We start from the raw sequence: 12,566 nt of genomic DNA on the forward strand, positions 1-12,566 counted from the left end.
GGGAGTACATGCCAAAAAATGGCTGACAAATGTCAGAACTAGCAGCTTCAACTGAAGTGCCAGAACCACTCCCCCTTTGGATCATACATAGGCTGTCATTGACAGCATTCCCTATGGCCAACAGCCCAAGCTGTAAGCCTCACAGAGGCCTTCCGCAGAAGTCTCCAAACGCATTTCTTCAGAGAAGATATCCAGTAAGAGTGAATGCAAAAGGGGCAGTAACTAACTCAGACCAGAGTGTAGAGACGGGCATCCCGGAGAGCAAGACTCAGCCTACCGCTTTTTACCCTTACTAATGAGGGGAGTAACATTCTGCTCAATCCTAGGATCTACTCAGCGCATGATTATTTGCAATGAGAAGGCTGTGCACTCCAAAAGGAATCCAACAAAGAGAGAATATAACAACCTAAGGGCTGATCCTAACAGGCAGGCCACAGAGAGGCCTTCAACCACTGACCAGCTTAGGGAGCTAAGTACTATGCAGGACAACCCTCAAACGAGGGGAGTACCGAAGCTTGACCTAACAGATAAACCATACTGTAGGCACAAAATCATGGAGGCCCAGGAGGGGGCCTGCCACATGACATAAATTCTATATGTGTAGAAATATATACACATATGTACACACACCCCAATGGGTGCTATCTTTGAGAAATACGGAGTGTCATTCCACCTTTATGCGGACGATACTCAGCTGTACTTTTCCTTGCAGCATAAAAGAAAAAATTTTTTAGGACCTCTGTTGAATTGTATAAACGAATTACAAATATGGTTAAAGCAGAATCTCTTAGTGTTAAACGAGAACAAAACCAAAATCATTCTGTTTGGCTCAAAGTCATATGAAGACTGTGCCCCTCTCATGTTGGTCATCTCTCTTCCTACCTTACACCTTGTGCCAAAAATCTTGGTGTTCTTTTTGATTGCAACCTGGGTTTTAAGAATCAAATTAGTGCAGTGGTCAAATCATGTTTTTTCCACTTATGGCGTTTATCAAAAATCAAATCTTTACTCTGTTAAACAGTTTGAACAGATTATTCACTTGTTTGTTCTCGTCTAGATTACTGTAATTCACTTTACTATGGTATAAGTCAGTCTTCTATAGTGCACTTACAGATGGTCCAAAATGCTGCTGCAAGATTGATTTCAGGCAGGTGAAAGTTCGACCACATCTCGCCCATTCTTATTTCACTAAACTGTTACCAGTTAAATTTAGAATTAGTTTTAAAATTTTAACTTTTGTTTACAAATCCTTGCACAATCAAGCCCCACCATATCTCTCAGAGGCAATCTCTATTTATAAACCAAATAGGTCTCTAAGATCCAGTAATCTTGGTCTCCTCACTGTTCCTAGATCTAGGTTCCATTGCAGAGGTGATCGCGCCTTCGCTGTTGCTGCTCCTAGTCTATGGAACAATTTACCAGCTTCTATTAGAGCCACGCCTTCTCTGCCTGTATTTAAATGCCGGCTTAAAAATCATCTCATGTCAATAGCTTTTATCTAGCCTTGTTAATTGTATTGTTATGTTGTGTTTCAATGTTCTGTTGTCTTTTATTCATTTTATTCTACCTGTATTGTACAGCACTTTGGATCAACTAGCAGTTGTGTGAAAGTGCTTTATAAATAAAGAAAGAAAAAGAAGAAAGAAATACATTTCAGTGGCCTTGCTAAAGGCTAACATGTGCTCAGTCTGCTAAGAGAACACCCAGAAATGGGAGGGGGAAGCTTAAAGGGGGCCAGTGAAGGCCACACACCTGAACAGCTTTGCTTGCTGAACGCAGGACCAGTAGAATTAGACTAAGAGTACCCACATAACAGTCTACCTAACACTATCCGATGAGCAGTGTACTCAGTAAAACACTTTTTACTCTTTAAAGCAAGAGGAGTACAGCATACGCCAACACACCCTAAAGAAGGCCCAAAAGAGGGCCTACAACTTCCAGACACGTGGCATCAGCTCACGGCAGTGTTCTAAGCTCAAAGGGAGCCAAGTAGAGTAACCATCATTCTCAAATGAGGTTACCTAGTTTAACTCAACCCGAACTATCTTACCACCAGGACATGTGCTCAGTAAAAACACGTTCCACTCTTAAAGCAAGAGGACTACAAACCTATGCCATCATACTCTAAAGGAGGCCCAAACGGAGCCTACAACTCAGAACGACACATGGCGTCAGCTTCACGTGGCAAACACTAAGCTCTCAAGGAGCCACATATAGAACCGAACTATACAGTGAGGTTCAACTATAACTCTACCTGTGCTTAATTCCAGTCCACACATTCCAACAGGCAATGTACTCAGTAACACACTTAATATTCTTAAGGCAAAAGGAGTACAAGAAACTGTACTCCTGTAAACTCAATGTGCTCCAAAAGAGGCCAAGGCCGCGCCTACTACTCCAGGAGACACATGCGTTAGCCAGTGGCAGTGTCAACAACCATAATAAGCCTGCGCATATTCTTAGAGGAGGCCCAAAAAAGGGCCTGCGACTCCAAAAGACATGTGGCGTCAGCCAATGGCATCTATCTAAGCTTCTAAGGGAGCCTAATTTGAGAACCAAACAAAGTAAGGTTACCTAGCTTGACTCAACCTGAGCTTAAGTCTACACATTCCAACAGGCAATGTACTGAGTAATAACATGTCTCTGAAGCAGGCCTAAAGACTGGCCTACCATCTCAAAACAGACATAGAAATAAACCTGTGGCAGTGTCTATATTTTAAGTGAGCGAAACTCTCGACCAAAAACAAACCACAAACAAGAACTTGTGGTAAACAAGCAAAAATGCTAGAATGAGGCTTAATACACGAAAGCCTTCAACTCCAATGCAAATTAAATCTTGTGGCAGTGTTTAACTCGAAGGGAGCTATAAAAGAATAAATTCATTTTTAGAATCACTTGACATACATTCCATAGGCAAAGTACAAAATCGTTTACGTGTTGCATGGTGGCAATAGACCAAATGTAAGGATTGTTTGTGCAGTCACATGTCAAATATGGAACATTGTTGAGTGTTGAACACATGATGCATCGTTTAGGAGGTAGTAGTTTTATTATCTGATGATTGCGTGGCCATGTGTATTTAACATGTGTTTTATTGATCATGTTATTTTGTTTGTTTTTTAGTATTATGGCTGCATGGTTGCCCGAGTGTCATAAACCAAAATAACGGATGGTAGAGGTATTATTTTTATTTTTATTAAAAAAAAAAAAAAAAAAAAAGGGTTTACCAAGGGAGTTTTTAAATGGTTTTTAATGATTTTAATGTTTTTTTTTTTTTTTTTTTTTTTTATGTTTTATTTATTTTAAAATGTTTTGGGTATGTGACTTTTTCTTTTGTATTGTAAATATTTCTTTTTAGTAATGGATTGTGTTTTCCCTTACAGGGATGCACGATTACCGTTTATTTTAGGTGGAATTATTGTTGAGATTGTGTTTTTTTTCTTGTTGGTTGGATGTTGGACCAAGTTGGCTAAGGGAAAACTGAGGTCACACCAAAAACAAAAAAGACCAACTAGATCAGGGATGGGCAACTCCGGTCCTGGAGGGCCTGTGTCCTGCAGAGTTTATCTCCATCCCTGATGATAACTCACTTGCTTTCTACTAATCCTAAAGACCTTGATTAGCTGGTTCAGGTGTGTTTGATTAGGGTTGGAGTTAAACTCTGCTGGGCAGTGGCCCTCCAGGACTGAAGTTGCCCATCCCTGAACTAGATCCAAGTCATTTAACAGTGTTGACTTATTTGTTCCATTTGCATTACCCACTGTTAATGTTGTTGTTTGTTGTTTTTTTTTTGTTTTTTTTGTAGATTTCTTTTTGACCTGACTGTGGCCGCGGGGTTGCCTTTACTGGTGGATAGCCATGGTGTGGTCACTTTATTTTTCTTTCCTTCTAGGTCTACAGTGGGATTTGCTGTGAGCTTGATTGCAGTGGGAGCACGTTTGTCTGTATGCCATTTCTGTCTTCACAACCTAGGTAACCTGTGACCATTTGTGGGTTTTGTTTATTTGTTTTATTTTTATTTATCTTTCTTTGTGGGTAATTGCATTGAAGGTCTGCTGCATCCTTTTAACATGTTAATGTTTTTTTTGTTTTTTTATAATTATATTATTTTCTTTTGAATAAAAATGTTTGTGTATTGAAGCTTCACTACCGCCTTCTGCCTGATTACTTCCCTTTTTGAGGTTGTAATGTTACATTTGCATCAATATTAGCTAAAAGACAAATTAGTACTAGAATTAGTGGATTCAGACCAGGCAGGATTTGTACGTGACAGACAGACAGACATAGGATAATATTAGACGGGTCCTGCATGTAATTGATCACGTCACTAAAGAAAAGAGGCCAAGAATTCAATTCAAAACACTGCAGATATCTAAAGAGAAAGGGGGTAGATCACTGCTATGTTTTTCAGACTATTTCAACTGCCCAGCTAAGATCTTTAGCATGCTGCTATAACCCAGAATATATAGCAAAGTGGAAGGATTTGGAGATCTCTCAGCTTGTGTCACAATAACCAAAATGTCTGAGGTGGGTCTCGAACCCGGGTCTCCCAGTCAGGGAAAGCTACTTCTCTGGTCTACTGGAGATGATAGTTGTGCTGAAGCAAAGGCAAACTAGGAGGCTTAGCTAACTCAAAAGCAAGCTGTCTGTATTTGAAAACTGACTTCAAGTAAAAACAAAAAAAAGCAATCATAGCTTTACAAAACAAAACGTAAATAAGGTCAAAAGGCAACAGAGAAACATCACTTAATTTTTTCTAGAACTCAGGTAATCCATACTGGGTTGACCCCAAGACTGAACATAGCTCAATGAAACTACCAAACTTAAATAGGACAAAATACAGGTGGAACAAATTAACTTGATGAGCTGTCTTAATTAGAGAGTTCACAGCAGGTGGTGCCACCTAGTGGCTTGGAGAGTCCTCACAGTAAAGGGCAGGGGGTGCCCACCAATGGCTAGGAGAGTCATTGGATGAGGGAGCAGACAGCGCTCCCTAGTGGCTTGGAGAGTCACTGCAAGGAGTCTTACAGGAGGCCCTCTCTCAGGAACAGCTCCTGACATTCCTCTGGCTACGGTTGGAGTCCAGATGGTGGAACTCTCTGATAAGTTCTGGATCTAAGATGTCCCCAGCTGGTACCCAGGACTGCTCCTCTGGGCCATAACCCTCCCAGTCCACTAGGTATTATACCCTTCCATAAACCATTTCCGCCAGGCCTGATGGCACCTCTTGACTAATTGGGTTGCGGCAATTACCTCTAGTTCCTGCTCAGGAAACAAAGATGGAGGAAACCCAAACTGACATTCAAATGGAGAATTGCCCAAGGATGAATGGTGTAGGGTGTTATGAGCAAACTCAGCCCAGATCAGACAGGAGCTCCAGGTGCTTTGATTATTAGAGACCAGGCACCTAAGGGTCTTCTCAATCTCCTGGTTGACCCGTTCTGTCTGACCATTAGACTGAGGGTGGAACCCAGAAGACAGACTGATGGAAGCTCCAATGAGGCGGCCAAAAGCCTTCCAAAACCAAGAAGTGAATTGCGACCCCTAATCAGAGACCATGTCCTGAGAAAACCGATGGATCATGAAGACATACTGCATCATGAGGTCTGCCGTCTGACAAGCTGTGGGGATCTTAGGCAGAGGTATAAGATGACATGCTTTTGAGAATCTGTCTACCACCACCAAGATGACTGTGATTTAGTAAGCTCAGTAACAAAGTCCAATGAAATGTGAGACCATGGACGTCTCAGGATGGGTAGAGGATGAAGTAGATCTTAAAGGTGGGCTTTAGGTTCTTTATTTTGGGTGCATACAAAACAGCCAGACACAAATTCGCGGACATCCACCTGCATGCTCGGCCACTAGAACCATGTCTGGATACGCTTCAAAGTTCTTGTAATTCCAGGGTGACCCGAAAGAAGAGATGCATGTCCCCACTGCAACACATCAGATGGTACAACATTAGGAACAAAAAGGCGGCCTGGGCGGCCATTACCTGGGTCGGGCTGTTGTCGTTGAGCCTTCTTTACTGCCATTTCTATTCCCCACTGAAACCCTGCCACCACCGGGGAGGGGTGGGGGGGGGGTCAGGATGGGTGCAGAGGTGAATCGGTGGTTCCATAGAACCAGTGGAGGTGTGGATCTCAGGCAGTCAAGTCTCACAACGACGTTCACCCTGATGCTCTTGAATGCGGTTGTCCAGTCTGATGGCAACAATAATCAGAGACTCCAAATCAGGAGCAGGGTCTCTGTCGGCCAGCTCATCCTTTAACTCATGTGATAGCGCACGATGGAATGCAGCTTTCAGGGCTCGCTGATCCCACTCACTTTCTGCAGCGAGGGTGCGGAACTTGATAGCAAACTCTGCAACACTGCGTGTTCCTTGTGTGAGTTGAAGCAGACGATGATCGACCTCTGCTCCACTAACAGGGTGGTGGAAGACCTTTCTCATCTCTTTTATGAAGAGGTCACTGCTGGACGTGAGAGGAGACCATTGCTCCCAGAGAGCTGTAGCCCAGTCCAGCGCTTTTCCTACAAGAAGGGTTGTCATATATGCCACTCTGATGCTCTCTGTAGGGAAACTGTTAGGTTGCAATTGGAAAGCAAGAGTACACGGTGTAATAAATCCTCGACACCTCTCTGGGTTCCCATCATACCTCTCAGGGGCTGGAAGCCTAGGCTCAATCAGGAGACCAGCTGGTGGACCTGGCTGAGGAATACCTTGAGACTGTGCTGGTGGTTCAGTTCAGTTCAATTTATTTATATAGCACATTTAAAAACAACCATGGTTGACCAAAGTGCTTAACAATGTCCAGAAAATAAAAATAAAGAGTCACACACAAATAAGACAAATACAGTAAAAAAACATCACAATGTCACAGCTCAGCTCGATATAAAAGCCAAGGAATACAAATGTGTCTTAAGTAATGACTTAAAAATTCCAACAGTCTGAGCAGTTCTTATGTGTACAGGTAAACTATTCCACAAATTAGGTGCCACCACTGAAAAAGCTTGTTCACCTTTATTTTTTAACCTAGTTCTTGGAACATTGAGGAGCACCTGATTGGATGACCTCAATGCTTTAACGGGAGCATGGACATGTAAAAGCTCTGATAAATACTCAGGCGCCAACCCATTTAAAATCTTAAAAACAAACAATAAAATCTTAAAATCAATCCTGAAGCGGACAGGAAGCCAGTGTAGTGAAGCTAGGACAGGGGTAATGTGCTCATACTTTTTTGTCCCAGTCAAAAGCCGAGCTGCTGCATTTTGGACTAACTGTAAGCGTTGAAGAGATGACTTATCCAGACCAACATATAAAGAGTTACAATAGTCTAGTCTAGATGTTATAAAAGCATGAATTACACTTTCAAACTCCTTACGTGGCAGGTAGGGCTTGACTTTAGCCAACAGTCTCAGTTGAAAGAAACTGGCTTTTACAACAGAACTAATCTGTTTTTCAAATTTAAGAGCACTGTCAAAAATCACACCGAGATTCTTAGTAAATGGACGAACATATAAACCCAAATTACCAAGTGCATCTACACAAGCACTTAAATCCCCAGGACGACCAAACACAACAATCTCAGTCTTATTTTCATTAAGACAAAGGAAGTTCTGATCCAACCATACTTTTAAGTCTCTCAGGCAATTAAATAATGACAAAAATGAAGCTTTGTCATTAGTTTTGACAGGCAAATAAATCTGAACATCATCTGCATAACAGTGGAAGGTGATATTGTGCTTTCTAAAAATATATCCCAAGGGCAGCATATACAAAGAAAACAACATAGGGCCCAATACTGAACCTTGAGGGTCGCCACAAAAAAGAGGGGCATCAGATGACAAAAATTCACCAAGGTGAACAGAAAAACTTCTGTCAATCAGATATGATTGAAACCATTTAAGGGCTATGCACTTAATGCCGACACACTGTTCAAGTCTAGATAAAAGAATAGAATGGTTGACCGTATCAAAGGCCGCAGTCAAATCCAAAAGGACTAAAACAGCAGAGTTACCAGAATCCACAGTTAAAAGAAGATCATTAGAAACTCTTAAAAGAGCAGTTTCTGTACTGTGACGGGGCTTAAAACCAGACTGAAATTTTTCATTAATTCTAAATTCATCAATAAATGACTGAAGTTGATTAAAAACAACTCTCTCCAAGACTTTCGATAAAAAAGGGAGTTTAGATATAGGTCTAAAATTAGACAAAATGGAAGGATCCAAGTTATTCTTTTTTAGTAGTGGTTGCATCACGGCATGTTTAAAAACAGCTGGTACACACCCTGAGCTGAGAGATATATTGACCAAAGATACAATGCTTGGCCCAACAGTGTCAAAGACATCTTTAGCCAAACGTGCAGGAATACTGTCAAGGGGGCAGTTTGTAAGACGTAGCTGTGTAACTATGTCAAAAAGATAAGAGAATGTAACCGGCTCAAACTGCTGAAAGACAGCTGGGCAAAAGGAAAAATCAGGAGAGTTACTGATAACCGTAAAGGGTGGAAAACAGACCAGCAATTTTATCCACAAAATGCTTCAAAAAGTTCACACATAATATTAAAGATGGCACATTACAATCTGAATCACGTGGGTTAACAAGAGAATTAAATACATTAAAAAGAACCTGCGGCCGCTGGCTGTTACTGGCTACAAGGTCAGAAAAAAAAAAATTAGTTTTAGCCGATTTAACAGCTCTCTGATATTTACATAATGCGTCCTGCATAATTTCGAACGAGATTTTAAGTTTATCTCTTTTCCACTTTCTCTCAGCTACTCTGCAGGCACGTCTGAGAGAGCGGGTAATGTCATTTAACCAGGGTTCTGTCAGAACTTTAGGACGTTTTTTCCTCAACGGAGCAAGAGAGTCTAAAATCTCAGTACAAGTAGAGTTAAATAAGACCGTGAATTCCTCTACACTGAGATTAGAGTCATCAAGATTGTACAACGAGTCTTTAAAAACACTAGAAAACTGTGAAGCAGTTAAAGGGTTAATTGCTCGCACACTGGGTTGCGCAGAAGCACAGGTTGAAATCTCAGAATTGGGAACAACCAGAGTAAATAAAACAGGCAGGTGGTCTGAAATACATACGTCACATATTTCACTGATAGTAATACATAAACCATACGACAACACAAGGTCCAAAGTATGCCCTTTTTCATGGGTTGGACCAGTGACTGACTGCGTTAGATTAAATGAATCAATTAGACAGAGAAAATCTTTAACCAGAGGTTTGGATTCACAGCACACATGTATGTTAAAATCACCAATAATTAAAAAACTATCATATTTCAATGCAATCCCCGCCACAAATTCTGCAAAATCCTGGATAAAATTCTTATTATACTTTGGAGGTCGATATACCACCGCACATAACACAGTCGTGGGAAAACTGGTCTCAAAAAGCTGCAATTCAAAACTGTTGCAGGCGTCCACCGCTATCTCCCGACAGTGAAAAACTGATTTAAATACAGTAGCCAGTCCTCCACCTTTACCAGTGGTCCGAGGGGAGCTTAGAAAGTCACAGCGGGGAGGAAGAAGTTCGGAGAAAGAAATTAACTCACCAGCATTAAGCCAGGTTTCTGTCAAAAACATGAAATCCAGCTCACGTGAAGTGAAAAAAATCATTCGGCAAAAAAAGTCTTATTAGCTAGTGATCTAGCATTTATCAGAGCCAAACGAAGGGTGTAATCCTCTCTGGCCGATGGCACTGCACGGTTCAGCAGGCGAAAGTTCGAAGAATCCACACCACTTCTGCGGACCTGGACCCGAACTCGCATAGGAGGAGAAGACACAGGTGACAGGTCGGCCTCGGAAGTCACCGTCGGGAAGACAGGACGAAGCCACCTCCCTCTCATTTCCAGCGAACACCGAGCAGCAGGAACGTAAGATCCATCATTACGTGCCATCACATATGTGGACACCAGGTAAGCCTTGAATCTGACAAGGACAAGGGTGGAAGGCCCGTAGTCTGGTGGTTTCCCGACACATATCTTCCAGACATGGTATCTTTATTAGTTCTAATATCATAAAGTGTTTGGCGATCATAGACGAGCAAGGCAGAGACATCTCGACAACATATACAAATAAACAAAGCAATAGCAAATAACAAACTGAGAAGACAACGCAGAGACAGAGACAGACGGCATGCCATAGACACCGGCGCCATCTTGAATCTTGGGACTGGAGCAACTTGAGAAATGGACTGGGTTGGTGGGTCTGGAGAGGCTTGATGTCTCAGACGCTGGAGAATCTCAGTTAGAATCTGTTCATGCTTGTGAATGGCTGCAGCTTGGCTAGAGAGCTCAGATAAAATGTGTTTCATGTTGGAGGGCGGAGTCTGTTCCTCTGCTGGGTCTACTTCCATGGTTCAGTCTTGCTGTCACAATAACCAAAGTGTCTGAGGTGGGTCTCAAACCCAGGTCTCCCAGTCAGGGAAAGCTACTTCTCTACCTCTGGTCCACTGGAGATGATAGTTTTTCAGAAGACCCATGTGCAGAATCAAAGGCAAACTAGGAGGCTCAGATAACTCAAAAGCAGGCTGTCTTTACTTGAAGTCAGTTTTCAAATACAAACAAAATAGCAATCATAGCTTTACAAAACAAAACAAAACAAAACAAAACAAAACAAAACATAAATAAGGCCAAATGGCAACAGAGAAACATCAATTAACTTTTTCCTAGAACTCAGGTAATCCGTACTGGGTTGACCCCAAGACTGAACACAGCTAAATGAAACTATCAAACTTAAATAGGACAAAATACAGGTGAAACAAATTAACTTGATGAGCAGTCTTAATTAGAGAGTTCACAGCAGGTGGTGCCACCTAGTGGCTTGGAGAGTCCTCACAGTAAAGGGCAGGGGGTGCCCACCAATGGCTGGGAGAGTCATTGTAAGAGGAGTTTACAGCTTGCTGTACCACTCCAATCAGTGCTTGGTAGCAAAATCGTTTATGAAAAGTTTTCTAAAAGTTTAAATCAATGGACTAAATTTCCCTTCAGAACAAGTTAGGGCTTATTTTAATAAAGAGATAAGATGCATGGAGAAGCATGACACCAATTTAATTGATCTATTAATTGATATGTATAAAAATAAAGACAATAGGAAACGTTTCAAACTATATCTAGCCATTCAGTCCATTAAGAAACAATCAACAAATAAGGTTATGGGGGAAAGAATCTGGTCTAGGTATCTCAGAGGAAGACTGGCTAAATATCTGTTCTGTACAGGCTACTTCTACCAGCTTGGGTACATGGAGAGAATTCTGCTGGCGTAATATTATTAGATACTTTGTAACCCCCAAGTTTAAATCTATTCAGACTGGCAAGAATGGAAGTAGTCTGTGTTGGAGGAAATGTGAGAAATAGTTGGCAGATCATTTTCATGTATTCTGGAGCTTCCCAGCCATTCAGTCATACTGGAAGGAAGGAAGGAAGGAAGGAAGGAAGGAAGGAAGGAAGGAAGGAAGGAGGTAATACAAGTAATATATATCATTTTTGGTGAGGGAATTGATAGTTCTTTTTCTACAATTTATCTGGGCAATTTAGCAGCTCATTTGATGAAGAAAGATAAATACCTTTTAAACATATTATTAGCAGCCAGCAAGAAATCTGTAACAAGAAAGTGGCTACAATTAGAACCTCCGACAAAGACTGAATGGCTGGACATTGTGACCAGTGTCCAAAATATGGAGAGGATGATGTTCGCATTAAACTTAAGAATGGTTGTGTTTATGATTCTATGACATGTTTATTGTCTGCTGTATCATCTGAGATATACTTCCATTAATATGTATGTAAGAATGTAGGTGACCAAATGATGGTTGTTTAGATGTGATTGTATGTTGTTGCTTGTTTTGTTTTGTTTTGTGTTTTTTTCTAAAATATATAAAATAAAAAGAAAGTTACAAAAAAAAGCAAGTGACAGAGATACTGAATTTATGATCCATATTGTTTATTTTCAATTATTACTCTCTCTCTCTCTCTCTCTCTCTCTCTCTCTCTCACACACACACACACACACACACACACACACACACAAACAAACATTAAAGCTACAGTATCCTATGAGGTTTTATCACTTTTTTCCTTTTAACACTATGAGGGGCTCACTGTCTTCCCATTCACAATGGCTAATTTTGACCTTCATAAATTGAATTGCTTTTACTTAAATGTTGTCACAGTGGTTGCGGGAAAGGAGACACAGACGGAGATTATAAATCCAAAATGACAGATTTAATGGTACTTCCAGCAGCAACACACTAACAAAGATGGTGAACGTGCAAGGAGTGACTGAAAAGGATGAACTTAGGAACACAAACAAGATGCAATACAGATGAACAGAATGAACTAATAATGAAATGATCATGGTAACCAAGGAGTGGCGGGAATTACAAACAAAGGAAAGCATGTGACACGAAAACAAACAGAATGTCCATGATAACCGAAAATGAACAGAACAGGCTGTGAAAAATGTGACTGTAAACTGTATGCTGCAACGCCCCACAAACTTCATCTGCAGAGAGAAACTGCCACTCAATTACACAAAAATACACACATGATGA

The sequence above is a fragment of the Megalobrama amblycephala genome, linkage group LG4, assembly GCF_018812025.1.
Source record: "Megalobrama amblycephala isolate DHTTF-2021 linkage group LG4, ASM1881202v1, whole genome shotgun sequence".
In the NCBI taxonomy this organism is placed as follows: domain Eukaryota; kingdom Metazoa; phylum Chordata; class Actinopteri; order Cypriniformes; family Xenocyprididae; genus Megalobrama; species Megalobrama amblycephala.